Source organism: Typopeltis vanoorti, chromosome 15 (genome assembly GCF_054136105.1).
Source record: "Typopeltis vanoorti isolate ZY-2024b chromosome 15, IOZ_Tvanoo_1.0, whole genome shotgun sequence".
NCBI lineage: Eukaryota > Metazoa > Arthropoda > Arachnida > Uropygi > Thelyphonidae > Typopeltis > Typopeltis vanoorti.
This window is the reverse complement of record NC_143563.1, coordinates 95,834,275-95,849,594: the sequence shown is the minus strand read 5'-3', so window position 1 is coordinate 95,849,594 and position 15,320 is coordinate 95,834,275. Positions and strand designations below refer to the sequence as shown.

The window sequence follows — 15,320 nt, the reverse complement described above, 5'->3', positions numbered from 1 at the left end:
AAAAGGAAATAGAATAGAAGGGGGGGAAAACATCATACCTTCACTGAAATTGGTTTTTCGTGATATAAACCAAGATTCGGGAAGAGAGAGAGAGATAAGTTAAACTGCTCCGGTAAAACTTGAATCCCAACATATGTTTAAAACTTTATCAAAGGGACGTGGTAGAGGGGAAGGCGGAATAAACCTAATAACGTTACATGAAAGTCAAGGTTCTTCCTTGAAAGCAGTACGCCTGGACTCGCACTCCAATATATATAGACATTATGACACTAGCTCTGTGATATACAGAACACAATGCGCTTCCTTATATATACATCATCATGCTTGTCAGGGATTTAGGCCTAGAGTGGTCTAAATCCTTGTTCTGGCCTTAAAAGTCATTCAATCTCTCTAGAGGACGCCGTGGTTTTCTTTTTCCTAATGGTTTGTAATTTAAGGCTTGTTTTGGTAATCTTTCTGTTTTCATTCTTTCAACGTGTTCATCTATTTATGTTTATATTTTTTAATTTTTTTTCTTAGTGATTCCTGGTTTAATACTTTCACAATTTCTTCATTGTGATCTTCATTGTGATTAATACTTTCACAATTTCTTCATTGAGAGAAACTTTACAGTTTCTCTCTCTCTCTTATATATATATATATATATATATATATATATAGTTACTGAATACAAGTCTATAATTAAACAATTCACTTATATTTGTTGTCTGAACGACGAACTAAATGAATAACAACGGTGAGTTAAAATTGAACAGTGTGAGTGTCCAAAATAATACAGGCATTATTTATACAAGAATTGCATGTTTGAGTTCGGCAATGTTAATAGTGAAATATATTTTTGTTTATAGGAAGTTGGTAGAACCTGCTTATTATTACTAGTATTATTATTATTATTAGTAAATCAGTTGTAATGCAAATACCAACAGAAACCTCAATAGCAAAAAAATGTCATACAACTAGAAACAGTGACATATTATCACTGATGACAGACAATATTTTACAGTTGTGTTGTTTATAGTTATATGGGACTATTCTGAAGAGCACCATGTTATCAGTTTAGAAATATTTCCAACATTATTCAGAACTGTTTTTGATGGGATTAAAATGGAATCGAGCATTGACATTATTGTTTTTGTTTTTTTTTGCTGTTATTTTTTTTAATTGAATAACATTTTAAATTCTGTCCTTAAACCCATCAGAATAGTAAATTATTGGAATACGACAGATACACAAATATTAAAATAGTGTAACTTATTTTGCGATATTAGAAATACTGGAAAGAAGTACAGTAATCCCAACCATTTACCAACCAAGTGGTTAGGATTACTGGCATTGGTGTATAGCGCCGAAACGGAGAAATATGTTAGTTTCTCATGAGGAAAAAAAAAAAAAAAAAAATATATATATATATATATATATGTATATGTGTGTGTGTGTGTGTGTGTGTGTTTTGAAGGCGGTGACAAATTAAACTGATGGAGTATGAATCATCTATGATAATTAATACTGCCATAAAATATACAAAAGGGCGAGAGGCAAACTTACCTCTCACCCATTTATATACCTTTCTATCGGCGTAAAAAAAAAAAATATATATATATATATATATATATATACATGATTTTCCATTTATATACTCCCTTGTTACAAGCAAAATAAATTAAATTTGGAATGTTAATTTCCAAATAAATAGATCAAGGTCAAGCAGGTTACAAACGACAAATTTGAACAATAAAGCATCATATAGTTGAACGAATTTTTATTCCTAAAGCGATTCTGTATTAGTGAATGGCAGGGCTAGTACGATACATGAGGGGAAGAGACAACTACCACAAAACGTTATTTGTGAAAGGCTCTGAATCCACTGCCTTTTACTAGACAAAAGGTGATATCAGCCTCAGGCAAGAAAAATGTCTAACACCAGCCTTTCTCAGCGGAGTAAGGAAGAGGAAAGTCATCTCAATAGCATCCTCTACTTCATCAAGGATATTCCTTGTCGTCCAAACAGCAGGTTGAGAGGTCTTTGATGATGATATGAATAATAAATATTCATGTAAAATAATCTATTTACACATCTTTGTACTTTTTTTTATTTCTTAGGTATTTTTTCTACACTTGAATCTGCCCGTCCGGGGGCTTAAGTTTATTCTTATTTTAATAGTACATTTTGTAAAGGGCAATAACACGTTTTCGAGTTCTTTATGATCATAAAAACTACTTACGTAGAAAACACTGACATTCCAAAGTCTGTTATAGTTACTTTTTGTTTCGTACACTACACTTACCTTTCTTACAATTGAGTCTTATGATTTGCAAACAATAATATTCAATATTTAATCCTGTTTTATTGTAATTTTCATTAATTAAAATCACAAGTATTAGAAAACGCGAGTACTCACGTGTTTGTAAGTTGCCTCGAGCTATGTAGCTGGTACTGCAGTTTATTTGCCTTAGTATATCAGATGTCACTCCTACCAAGTATTCTCCGCCCATTGAGTAGCTGCGCTTTACTGTGATAGGCTTTTGTAAAAATATCTCTGTACTCTTATTGGTTAAAATGATTACCATAGCAACTAACTGTTCTGCTGACAATAGACGCGATTGGATCTATTAGCCGATTAAAGACATAAGTTTAATTATGGAAATTATATCGAAATAATTCCTATTTTTTAAACATAGGTAAAGTGAAAGTATTCTAAAGAACTAAACGCTGTAAATACATAACAATTACAACTGTGTTAGAATTACTATGTGTTAAAGCATTTTAACACATGATAATAGAGTATACGAAACATTTTAAACTGCATGAAATAAGAATGTCCATCCATACTGCTCTCTTACGCTAAGAGTTATGAAGAGATAAAAGAAGTCAAAAGACAGGATGTTGTAATGTGCTGCTATATTTACCAATTTTTGGATTGATGCACCAAAGAAGAAGAGAGAAATAAGAATCATTTTAAATTACCGCATCTTTATGATATGCAAGCAGAATAAGGTGTTGTTTGGATGTTTTGATAAGATTATGATTACAACTAATGTAAGGATATCGTGCAAAGATCTTGAGATTCAGAGAACTGCATCTTTAAAGGATGCTGCACATGACACGTTTGTAATAAGTTTTTGCTTCAAATTGAAACTGAGGGGATGGGGAAGCCACAGATACTAGAGATGTTGGCACTTGCTTGCAAAGGAGAAACAATATGTCAAATTCGGACATATATTTGACTGGTGCTTTAAATTTAAAAATAGAGTATACGGTTTTTTGTTTTTGTACGATTAAAAAAACGCATTCTCTACTTCCCATTTCCAAATATAATCCGTTTTTTTTTAACAGCGTGATATTTAATAAATATCATCATGATCTATACTTGATAAAGAATATATACAGACTTCATAATCTCTGTATATTTTTCTGCATAGCCTTTAGTTTTCGTAATCCTTCAGAAAGAAATTTCACCGTAAATAAATTCGTCCTCTCCTAGATTTACGGTTTTTCAGCATGGTAGTCAAGTCAACTTTTAAGGTAACGTTTGGGTAACTGACGTCATTCAGATCAAGAACAACTCCATTGACATATGAAGAAGTAGTCACACTGCTATACTAGTTATTGGGTAGCGGTAACAATAGCATACCCAGCAGGCATTGTATGTCTGCTGGGTATGCTATTGTTTACAATGGTATTCACACGTATAGTGAACCACTCAGTTCCAGAACCAATCACTGTAGGAAAATCAGCGACGATGTGACATGCAGCACAAAGGTACAAGGGCAGGAATGCAGTGACATCGTTGTCAGGACCAACTAAACCTTCAAGATGTCTCTGTATTGAATGTGAACGCCGAGGCTTGTAACCATCTTTCTAGAATGCAGCTCCTGTAACACATCTGAATTATTTTTGGAGACTAGCTTAAGAGTTTAAAATAAGTTTAAAAATATTAATATAAGCTTCAGAAAGCGATCTTCCAGTAATTAGTACACTTGATTCCCATTCTCAAAATTATATGTTTTTTTATGATTACTGTTTGCAATTTATGGCACAATATAATTTGTTTTTCATAAAAAAAAACATCCTTTATTCTAACTAAAAAAAAAAAAATGTAATTTATTATAAAATTTTGTATAAGAAGACTGAGACCTATCTTTAGATAGTAGGTTGCCTATACTTTACTTGCTACACCATTCTCAAGTCTAAATTTTCGTAATTTTTAAAATACCTTATTTTAAAAATTACAAAAATTAATTAAATTGATAATTTTTATGTTTTAAATTGTAACATAAATGTTAGTTTTAAATTTAAGTTTAAATTAATGTTTTAATTTTAACATAAAATATTTTTTTAATTATAAAAATAATTAAATTTATAATCTATTATTATAAGACTGTGTGCTATGATAAATCTATAACGTTGTATCTGTAACTATCTGGTAGAAGTTACATATGGACGCGTAATATTGATTGAATCTAGTGAACGTAGCCTCACGCATACGTATTATTTTCTTTTCTTTGAAAGTTTTTTTTTGCTCCTTTTGTTCCAATTATCTGATTGATCTGGTTTTTAAGTTTAAATGTATTTAAGTTAATACATTTCATTTTACACAAAACAAATACTGGTAGTTTAGTTGATTTCTCACTTGTTCCATGATAATTTATTCACCTAGCTAACTTACTGTTATACGTATTTCCCAGTTTAATTTGCAATAAAAATAACAATTAAATAAAATAAAAACTTTATAGCTTTTGCCTTTATATTCTCGATGTAGCAGATTTTGTTTAGGAGAGTAATGCGACCTGCATAGCGTGAAGCACTAAGCTCAATATATCCAGTGTGAATAGTAAAGAGCACACATTTTGCTGTACATCAGAATTAACAAAATCTTCCTTACATTCTCGAATTCTAACTCGCAACTTATGTAACGTCTTTCAGGGTATCGGATTCTATTGGAAAAATTATCATGGCTTTCGTTCAGCTGTTTCTAGCTTAGCGTTCCTATATATTCTATGCATTCTATACGAACACATAATAAGTAACGTTTTTTTATGATTTTTTAAAGGGTTGTTTTAGCTTCCTCTGTTCGCATGTTCTTATTTCTCTATACTTCCAAACTGTATCTAATATTTTTTCTTTCAAACATCCCCCCCCCCCACCAAATAGTATCTGCATATTTAAATCTATACTTTACATCTGAGAATCGTTTTTTTTTCTTTTCTTTTTTTTTTTTTTTTTGCTTTAGTGCAATTATTCCTTTTCGATTTATTTCTATTGTAAGTAGTAAAATAATTTATCGTGTTAGTGGAGAAAGAGATGTCAACATCATATCATTTGTAACGGAATTACGTCAAAATAGTAATATCCACGAAACAACGACATTACCTGAATGAAAAGTAAAATCCAATAATCTAGAACTGTTTTTACCACCCTTTTCTGAACTTTCAGGGGTAACCTGCTAAAAGGTTCATACCTTTATACATTTAACCTTTGGGGTACTTCCTTCAATGTTAAAATAGTATTAAAAGTATCTCTTTATTCAATCCGATACCACTTCCGGAGGCACTGCATTTATCTAAACATGTTTTTTTCTTATTTTTCCAGATTATATACTCAGACTCTTTTAAGTACTTGAATGCTCAGTAAAGTAACCAATATGATACAACCTTTCATCAGTTAGAGATATCTAAGTCAGAATCTCATCAAGAATGCAAGTGAGATTTTCCAGATTGGCTTCAAAAATTCGGTGAGTTTTCTATGGGAAATTACGATTTTTTTTCTTTAAAAAAGTTGCCAAGGACACAGAAAAATAAACAGCCAATGATGGATACTAATTTAATTAAAATTATAATAACGGAATTAACTCAGTAAAATTTTTGCCTGAGTATCACAGGCATCTTCAGTACACGTGAAAAGCTAATTAAACAATAACTGAGAATTCCAAAAGGCGCCACCTAAGTAAGATAACTAAAAAAGGTCATTAAATTTCCGAACTTATTTAAAAACTAGACAAATAAATAAATAAATAAATCACACACACACAAATTAAAAAGTTAGGAAAGTTAGCTGATTTAAAAAGTACTATCTCCCACAAAGGGGATAGACGTAGACCATCGGATCTGTTTATAATTTTAATTAATATGTCTACTCGCGGTATTTCCTTACTGAAACAATGATAGATACAAAACTCGGACATTATGGTATCAGTGTTTGTTAGTGATTCAAAATAAATAACAAACAAACCAACTTTAATTTTTGACTCTCTCAAAGAATTCATTTCTCAAATCCATGTTTCTCAAATAAGTCAAGGAATTAACATTCGCAGAGCAACAGCAGTTTTTTCCGAATGCTAATTCGGAATAAGATTCCACCTTTGTCTCATTATTAACTTCAAGACAAATTATTTCAATGGGCAGCGTATGCTCCCATATTTGTCCTCATTTTATTAGTAGCGGTGTTAGAGACTAAATAGGAAATCCCCGAACAAAAATCTACGGAAGATAGATCGAAATGTACAAACTATAAAGCTTATACTTTCTTTAACCTATCACAATAAGCATATTTTGCTTGAGTCAGTGTTAAAATCTTTCAATGTTAACAAGTCTGTTTACACTTTCAAAACTCTATGCATGTGTATACCCGATGTTTATTATATATCCAACCAGACGAAAAATACTATTTTATTAAAAAATAAAAAAAATAAGCCGATGTCATTTATTCTCTATACAAACGGTCAGCGAACTGAAGAGGCTGTACAAAACACAGGGAAACCTTTGGGAAAACTCATTCTTGATATAACCTAGTATTTGTGGTGAAAAACAGCAGGAAGTATGCATAATTGCACTTTATACGCATGGACGAATCGTTCCTCCGGAACTTTTTCCCTCTGAAAATTCCGGCTCGCCTTTCAATGGGAATTTTAATGTCATCACTCCCGGTGACTATTCGACATTTGACATAACCGAAAATAATAGCAGAATAAACTAATCATTAATGTACACTAATGACCATTACGCACGTCATAAAACAATGAAATTAGAGTAAGCTTACCACACGCCCTCTATGGATACTAAATGTGCCTATTTCGATTTTAATATTTTTACTTTATTAGAAACAGGCATTTTCAGTTATCATCTATAAAAAAAAGAGTAAAAAATACAGAGTTATCAAATTTCTTGTAATAATATATTCAATAACAAGTGGATATATTGCATTAACAAAATTTATAAAAAATAAAATAAATTAAATTTTAAAAATGTTCAGAGTGAATTGCTTATCCGCTTTGTATCAAGTCATTTATCATGTTTTCATCAGATCATATCCAAACAATCCTAGCATCGTAAATTATAACAAGGTTATTGATCTAAAACAAAGCATAAGTAACTGAATCTTATAAATTCTCTGCAGTTGATACGTATTTTAGAGGAAGAAGCGGTCAACATAAGGTTCAGCCAATTGTTGGGCTAGTTGAGTGTAACTTTTATAGTTGTAAACTCGCCCACAGAAGTTGGCAGGTTAATTTACAAACGTTTTGCAAATTAAAATTGTAATGCCTTTACCACTACTGCCAAGGACGGTAGGGAAAAAACTTCATTCTCTTCTGGTGCTGATTCTCAAAACTTTCACTTAAAAAAATAATAAATTAATAATTCTTTTCCAGGCGCTAGCAAATTTGTCAGCCTCACTTTTTTGGGGGTTGAGTTCCTTCCGCAGTAGATGAGATTTTTACTCTACAGAAAGTGCATTATTCGGGACTATGACTTATAGATTTAAATTATGCGAAGTACTTGGCCAAGGCCAAATACTTGGCATAATTTCTAGTTATGTAAACGTGAACTAATAGTTCAAAATTGACTCCTCTGAAATTTGCATAGCAGTATTTTGTGGCTATTTTCGTCGTTGTACTATACCTTAATTGTAGTTGAATGTTAAATTATTATTATTATTCGAATTGTAGGACTAAGCGAAAAGGAAAATTCTCTCACTCATGCAATGTATATCAGCTTCTGCTTTAAAATCTTGCTTTTAGAAGTGGAATATATGACCTCAGGTCATTTATTCCACTTTTTATAATTTTTTCCCTATTATGTCCTGTCTAAGTCTCTTCACAAAGTCAATTCTTCCCTATCATATTCCTCCCATTCTTCGTCTATTTATCAAACTATGCAACTCACACTTCCTTGATTTAGCCTTCTTTTCAGCATATAATATTGGTATATCACCTTCGTTATCAGCCTTTGCACACTCTTACCACTGTTTTTATATTTCCCCAAACTCCAGGTATCTAGACCTGCTCCCAATATTCTAGATGAGATCGGATAAAGGCAATATAAGAAAAAAAACGAGTTTCTTATTCCTACTCGTCAGTATCTTTCTCAAAACAGAATTTATCCTCATAATACTGGATACTACAATTATACGGGATGAATGGAACATTTGCAGAACAATACATAGTCTATATTTAAGTTGTCAGTCAGCAGTTAGAATTCAAGGACACACAGGAGGATGGTTTGATGTAAAGTCAGGGGTAAGACAATGATGTACATTATTTCCACTCTTATTCACCATGTATATGGATCACATTAAGAAAGAAAGTGGCAGTAGGCCTGATATTAGAATCGAAGATGTCAAACTTAGTTCTTTGCTTTATGCAGATGATGTTGTACTCCCAAACACATCTAGTGTTTGGGAGTACAACATTCTCTAACTAAACTGAATAACGGCTGTAACAAATGGCATGAAAATCAGCAATAAAAAGACCAAAACTATGAAAATTGTCAGGAACATAAAAAACTTCAGTTGCATTCTGAATGAAGATCCTATAGAACAAATAAAACATTTCAGCTACTTAGACACCGTTTTTAGCGAAGATGGCAAATCAAATCTGCAATAGACAACAGAAGAAGAAGCAAAGCTAGTATGCTATGGTAGCCAGCTCAATATATATATATATATATATATATATATATATATATATATATATATATATATATATGGAATAAGAGAGAAATTATCCAAAACACCAAACTAGCAGCATACAAGACATTCAAGCCAATTTTAATTTATAAATCTGACAGTTGGGTTAGAAATAAAGCAAGTAGTCAAAGACTAGAGACTACAAATAGGAGAGTTCTGAGAAAAGTTAGGCGAGTGAACTAATGGCATCAGTAGTAGAATCATATTAAAAATAAAGATATTAGAAAGCAACATGACATTATTAGCATTCAAAAATGTATCAGTAAAGCTAATCTAAGGTGGCATAGCCACTTAAATAGAATGGGTGAAGAAAGATTAGCAAAGCAGGAGTTTGATTCCAAGATGGCATGAAAGAGACTGGAGGAAGACCAAGGTCTAGGTGGATTGATTTGGTCAGAAATGCCTTAGAAGCACAGAATGTTAGATATGACAATATTGAAGTGCTCACAAATAATAGATTGATTTGGAGGAATGTTGTTGATAGGAAATTAATAATAATGTAAATAAATTGATGATGACGATAATACTGGATATCTTGTATGATGATATTATCATCATAATAATTTTCACATAATACTGGATAATTCATGAAAGAGAATGGAAAGGTTGTCATTTTATAAAACAGATAAACCGGATTGAGGTCGCGTGTTTAAAATTACCTGTTGAATTGAAGCAACTAAGGCTATGAGACTAGTGTATAATGTCTGTAATTGCGTATGTTTTCCAGTAAGGTTGTTTTGGACAGAAACAGTCATATTTCCAGATGAATAAATCTGTTACCTCTATATGAGAGTAGCAAACTCAACTGTAGCTTTAAAAAATAATAATAATAATAAAAAACCGTGTACAAGTTCTTTGCGTGCTAGAATAGGATTGGAATCAAAGTCGTTGCAACTGAAAGTCAAATATTCCCATTGAGGACAAAAAATAAATTAAGAAAAATAAATAAAAATAAAATGGGGGTGAATGTCTTTAGATGGTAAACATATTTTCGTTTCCCTGTGTTTGTTTGGCCTTGAGAGCAAGGTTTCGGTTTCCGAATTTTCTAATCATTATCATTTGTACTATACTAATGCATGTTAAGTTTTCAATATTTCGTTGATCAGAATCACATGAAAACAAACAGAAAAATTATCTCGAAATCTTTGCGACAACTTTATTGGCACTACCACGTCTGAGAACACTTGCAATTAACAGACATAATATACTAGCCAAATAGCCTTGGACTGTCATTCGGAAAATGTCACTTGCATTTCAACCACCAGTTCATTATCATATCTAAATCTCTACCCGTCTTAACCTCGCCCACTCATAAGATATACAGCGTAATCTCTTCAGTACAAAATGCAGAACCTTATACGTGACAACTTAAACTGGCATCCATTCTTTACTGTCAGTGCAGCTACTCAACTGAAGTGATGCTGTCAAAGTTCTTATCACTCTCCTAATTGATTAATCAACCATCTGTACATTCCCCCTTCAAACCATAACCAATATGAGTGTGCAAATTAAACGGCGAACCTATTGACAGTCCTGTGGTACACAACTTGCCACTCATTCACATCCTCTCTGTTTTTCTGTATACTAATTTTTGATATCTTTCAGAGCTGTTTTTATCTATACCACCAGCTTATTACCCATTCATCGTAATTTAGGCAATAACACAGAGTGCTATATTTTATGAATGTTCTCGACAATGATGAGTACTATTACTGTATATCCACTACAGTAAATCAACTCAATTGTCTTTATTATAAAATATAATTAGATGATTAAAAATATTAAATAAAAATATATTAGATGACTAAAATAAGATCTTCCCTGAACAAAGTATTGTCGCCCATAACATTTCATTTGTTTTTACTCTTTATTCATTACTCTTTAACTCTCTCTCTCTCTCTCTCTCTCAATCCAACATTTACAAGACCTTAACAATCCTAACTAGCCTGTGATTTGCTCCTTTCAATTTTAGTGATGTTGTTGAAGAATTTGACCATCCTACTTGGACTCCTTTGACACTGTGCCAAAAGAGTCCAAAGAGTCTTTCGTGCATTGTGAGATATCCCATCCAATTCTATCTCTGTCTAAGTCGAGATTTTGCAACATCTTTCAAACTCCTGTATCATCGTACCTTCATTCTTTCATTTCTTCGCTGTCCAGCATCATGTTACTCCAGTAGAATTTCTTTTCATTTACCTGCTCAGCTATTCTCCGCTCATAATCCGATTTAAATTTCCTGTCTAACTGTCTAGAAGGGTGTACTGCTTCTGTGTTACTATTTTTCACGGGATTTCTTCAATATGTTTCTTTTTATGCAGTACTGCTTAATAATATCTATTCATTTATCGAGTTCAAAGTACTCTTCACTTGAAATTCAGCCCAATATCGTTTTTTATTTTCTTCAAAATATCATTCTAATGTCATTGCCATATTATTTTTGATCTCCTTGTCCCATAATGAAATTTTCAGTGTCTAATCATTCCTTAGAAACTATAACCGACCTTTCTTCCCATGTTCTAGGATAACGATCTGAGATTGGGCACAGAAATTTGATTATGCGATTTCCAGGAGAATAATTTCATTTTAAAACGTCTTTATTTTATATTTCTGTGGAAGAATTTTTATGTTCTTAAATTATGTGTATATAAAAATAAGTAATTTTTGAACACCCTGAATAATTTGATTGTCACGTTGTTATCATGAAATAGTTTCTGAAATTTCGCTTCTATAACTCTTTTATTATGATGCCTCCAAGACTGCGGACACACCCAGAATTGGGTATATTACTGAGTTTATCATTTCACTGCAATATGAAAGAGTATCTACAATTCTATGTGGAGTATCTGGTAATAGTATATGACTTTAAAATTTTATCCCAGCCAGAAACCTCATAGCACATTGGGTCAAATTCTCAATGGTTGTAATGCATAAAGCCTTGCTTGACATGATATGAACAAATATAATTAAAATTATATATAAATAAAGACTAGAATATACCACTGATTGAGATTGCAACTTATTATGCTCTTTGTCCATATTAAACGCGAAACCCTCATGCTTTAGTCAAAATATTTTAAATGACAGACTTCGAAGTTGCTGACAGTACAGTTACATTGCTTGGAAAGAAGTCGATGAACACCATAGTGTGAGAAACAAACAGCCAACGCACCCGCCTTTTTAAGATGTAGAACCATCTTTCGCTGCGATGACTGCAGCAATCCTACGGAGCATACTTTTCACAAGCGTAAGATAGCGATCAATAGGAATTTTGGACCATTCTTCCTGTAGGTATGTAATGTCCTACGGGGCGGATGCCCCTCTCTTGACCTTACCCGAAGTTCCAGTTCATCCCACAGGGTTAAGATAAGGGCTGTGTTGCAGCCAGTCATTGTGGTGACATTCATATCCAAAAATCACGCGGTTACAGCAGCAGCCTATGACACGGTGCATTGTCTTGCCGAAAAAGACAACGGTCAGCTCCGTAGAAATGCCACAAAGTAGAAAACATTGCATTGTCCAGAATGTTCAGGTATCTCTCGGAGCTCAATGTTAGTGCCACAAACAGAGGTCCGAGGCCAAATAAATAAAAACAGAACTATACCATTAAACCGCCACCTCCGAATTTCATAGTTAGGACTATATACTTTATCAAGAGACGTTCACTAGGCATCCGACACACCCACGCTGTCCACTGCTCAGTAGAAGATGTAATTTGATTCGTCGTTCGTAACTCGCAATATAGCTTTCCTCGTTCCACTATACACGTTCTTTTCTCCACTGAAGACGACCCTGCATGTTGGCTCGTTACAATGCGGGCTTGCATATTGCAGTCCGTCCTACCATGGAAACCCATGTTGTGACCCTCGGTTCTGAATATTTTTGTGCAGATTCGTGTTCAAGTCGATTCCCGGAAACCCACATTCAACGTGTCGGCCGACGAATGGCGGTTTTTACATATTATTCTTCTTAGCACCCCCACTCTCACGCCCGATGAGTTTGATGAATCGTTCATTGCGGGTAGCACCTGCAGTTGACTCTGCGTCGCAATCTCAGTATGGTATCACTGATTGTTGACCTGGGTTGGCCCATTTGTCAACTATTTGCTGAACAGATAGATCTGCAATATGGCCTCCTATCACAACGCCTGTTTGAAACTTCGTCAGTTCCCTACTCACAGCCATTTCACGCGGACTCAGTTGCACTAATTTGGGAGCATCATATTCCTCCTATTTATACCGGCTACAAACACCTGCCTCGTTACATGGCATGGTGCACCTTTCCCATGGAGGTGTTCGTTGACTTCTTTCCAAGAAGTGTACTTGCTCTGAAATGTGTATACACCAGTATTCTGTTGGTACACATATAATTAATAGTGGTACACATAAGTGTACCAGTATTCATTATATCAGATAAAGAGAAACGCTTCTTAACCTTTCGACAAGGTTAGTACTCATTCAGCCTTTATACTTTTCATGATACAACTGAAGATGATGAAATTCTAGATTATGCAACTCTTCTGATTTATCATAATCCCGATAACTTATAAGAAGCATTATTTCCTTTTTTTATATTCATTTATATTCATTTAAGGCAAAATTACCCATCTTTTAACCACGCTGCCGGCTAAGAGGTGTATAGACGTAAAGGTTATCATGGATGCGAAGTGCATATTAAAATTGTAATACCATTGATAGTATATCGAAATATATGATGGATACGAAGCGTATGATGATGATGCGTATTTGATCCATAATGGTCAGTAAGGTGGTTTTAATGCTACTTTTTAATGCTACGTGACGCCGTCCTGAATGGCCTAGTAGTTAGCGTATCTGCTCTTCAGCCAAAAGGCTGCAGGTTCGATTGCCCATAATAATTTATTATTAACAGTGTTTCCAAAGGTGAATATTTGATATAATAGGCATTTGAGGTATGTGTATTCCGACAATTGGTGCCTGTGACACCTCCAGCGTGACACCCTGGAGGTATCACATAATAATAAAATGTTTTATTATTTTTAAAGATATATTTACACCTTGAATATTTCAATTTTTCAAAAACTTACCTTACCAAGAACTTCGGCGTAATTAATGTATCTTGTTCGCTAAAGTAGTTCATTTCTTGAGCCCACCTTGAAATCACTGACAACGTGGCCATCACATATTCAGTTGATATAATGCTGTGTGACGTTTCTAGCGAAACTTAGTAGTCATTCTGGTAATATAGTACTCGATAAATTTAGCAGAAAAAATGTTTTTCATAAATAATTTGATTAACAGTGTTTACAAAGGTGAATATTTGATATAATAGGCATTCGAGGTATGCATATTCCGACAATCTAATAGAATTTGATCTACCACTCAACAGTTCTGCACCAAATGCAAACTATTGGTGCCTATACAAACACAGTTTATAACCACATCATTTCAATCCCGTTTCTTGACTTGCTTAGTGGGTTAGCTACATCTCCAGTGCCATCAGGAAGGTAGGTCATTCTCGTTTAGATGATTCTTTGAAATTCGAGTAGCGGATCATTGCGCGACTTGAAGCTGAACAGTACCAAGCAAGGATTGTACGTTGGTTTAATGTGTCACGAAGTTTGGTCTCGGCACTATTGAAGCAGATTCAGGAGAAAGGACTATTACAAATGTGATTGCAATACGAATGTATTGCAATCACAAAATGGGAATTTTGTGATTGCAATACATTTGTCGTTTGAGTAATTTTTCCTGAGCGTTAATTAATATCACTACGATTTTTGGGATTCCTGAATAAGACTTTCGATGGACCATTAAGATTTTGAAAATTTTCATCAGGTTCCTTCAGAATCTTCTTCAACTTCCCTAAATTCTTAGGTTCTTGCATTGTGAAATTTTTCGTATGGTAGTTCCACTTCTGTCCATCACTATTTGCTTTGGTGAACACCACGTTTAGATTTACACCGTTTAGAAACAAGTAACTATAAATATTAGGTAAAACCAGTTTAGCGTTTTACTTTTAAAATTTAGCAAAAATAAATGGAGGTTAGAGAGAGAAGACGAGAGTGTTTCCATGGAAGTTGATCATCAAAAAAAGGATGAGAGAGATTTTTCTCGCATAGAACCAATTTAAGGGAAGATATAACATTCGGTGTGCGATTATGTGATTCCCCTATCAGTGAGTCATCACTGACTCCTTGGAGGTCTCTTGAATAATAATAATAATAATAATCGTTTAGTTTTTAAAATAATATAAAGAAATTAAAATATTTTAGAAAAATAGTCTTTTAAAAAATAAGTGTTTATTGAAATATGATTTAATTAAAAATCGTCAACAAATCTTGGCAAATGTAAAAGCAACCTTAATAAATATCACAACAAGG

At 33.3% G+C, this 15,320-nt stretch overlaps 1 protein-coding gene across 4 annotated transcripts in view; it reads left to right on the top strand.

Moving 5' to 3' along the window:
* LOC150098998 (uncharacterized) overlaps positions 1-15,320 on the top strand; it is a 110,988-nt gene that overhangs the window by 4,841 nt on the left and 90,827 nt on the right. For 3 of the 4 annotated variants that reach the window (XM_090405332.1, XM_090405331.1, XM_090405333.1), the window contains exon 2: positions 5,591-5,732. The exons of the other annotated variant lie outside the window; for it this stretch is intronic. The gene's annotated coding sequence lies outside the window, so the exon portion shown is untranslated. The remainder of the gene's footprint in view (positions 1-5,590; positions 5,733-15,320) is intronic. 4 annotated transcript variants of the gene reach the window in all.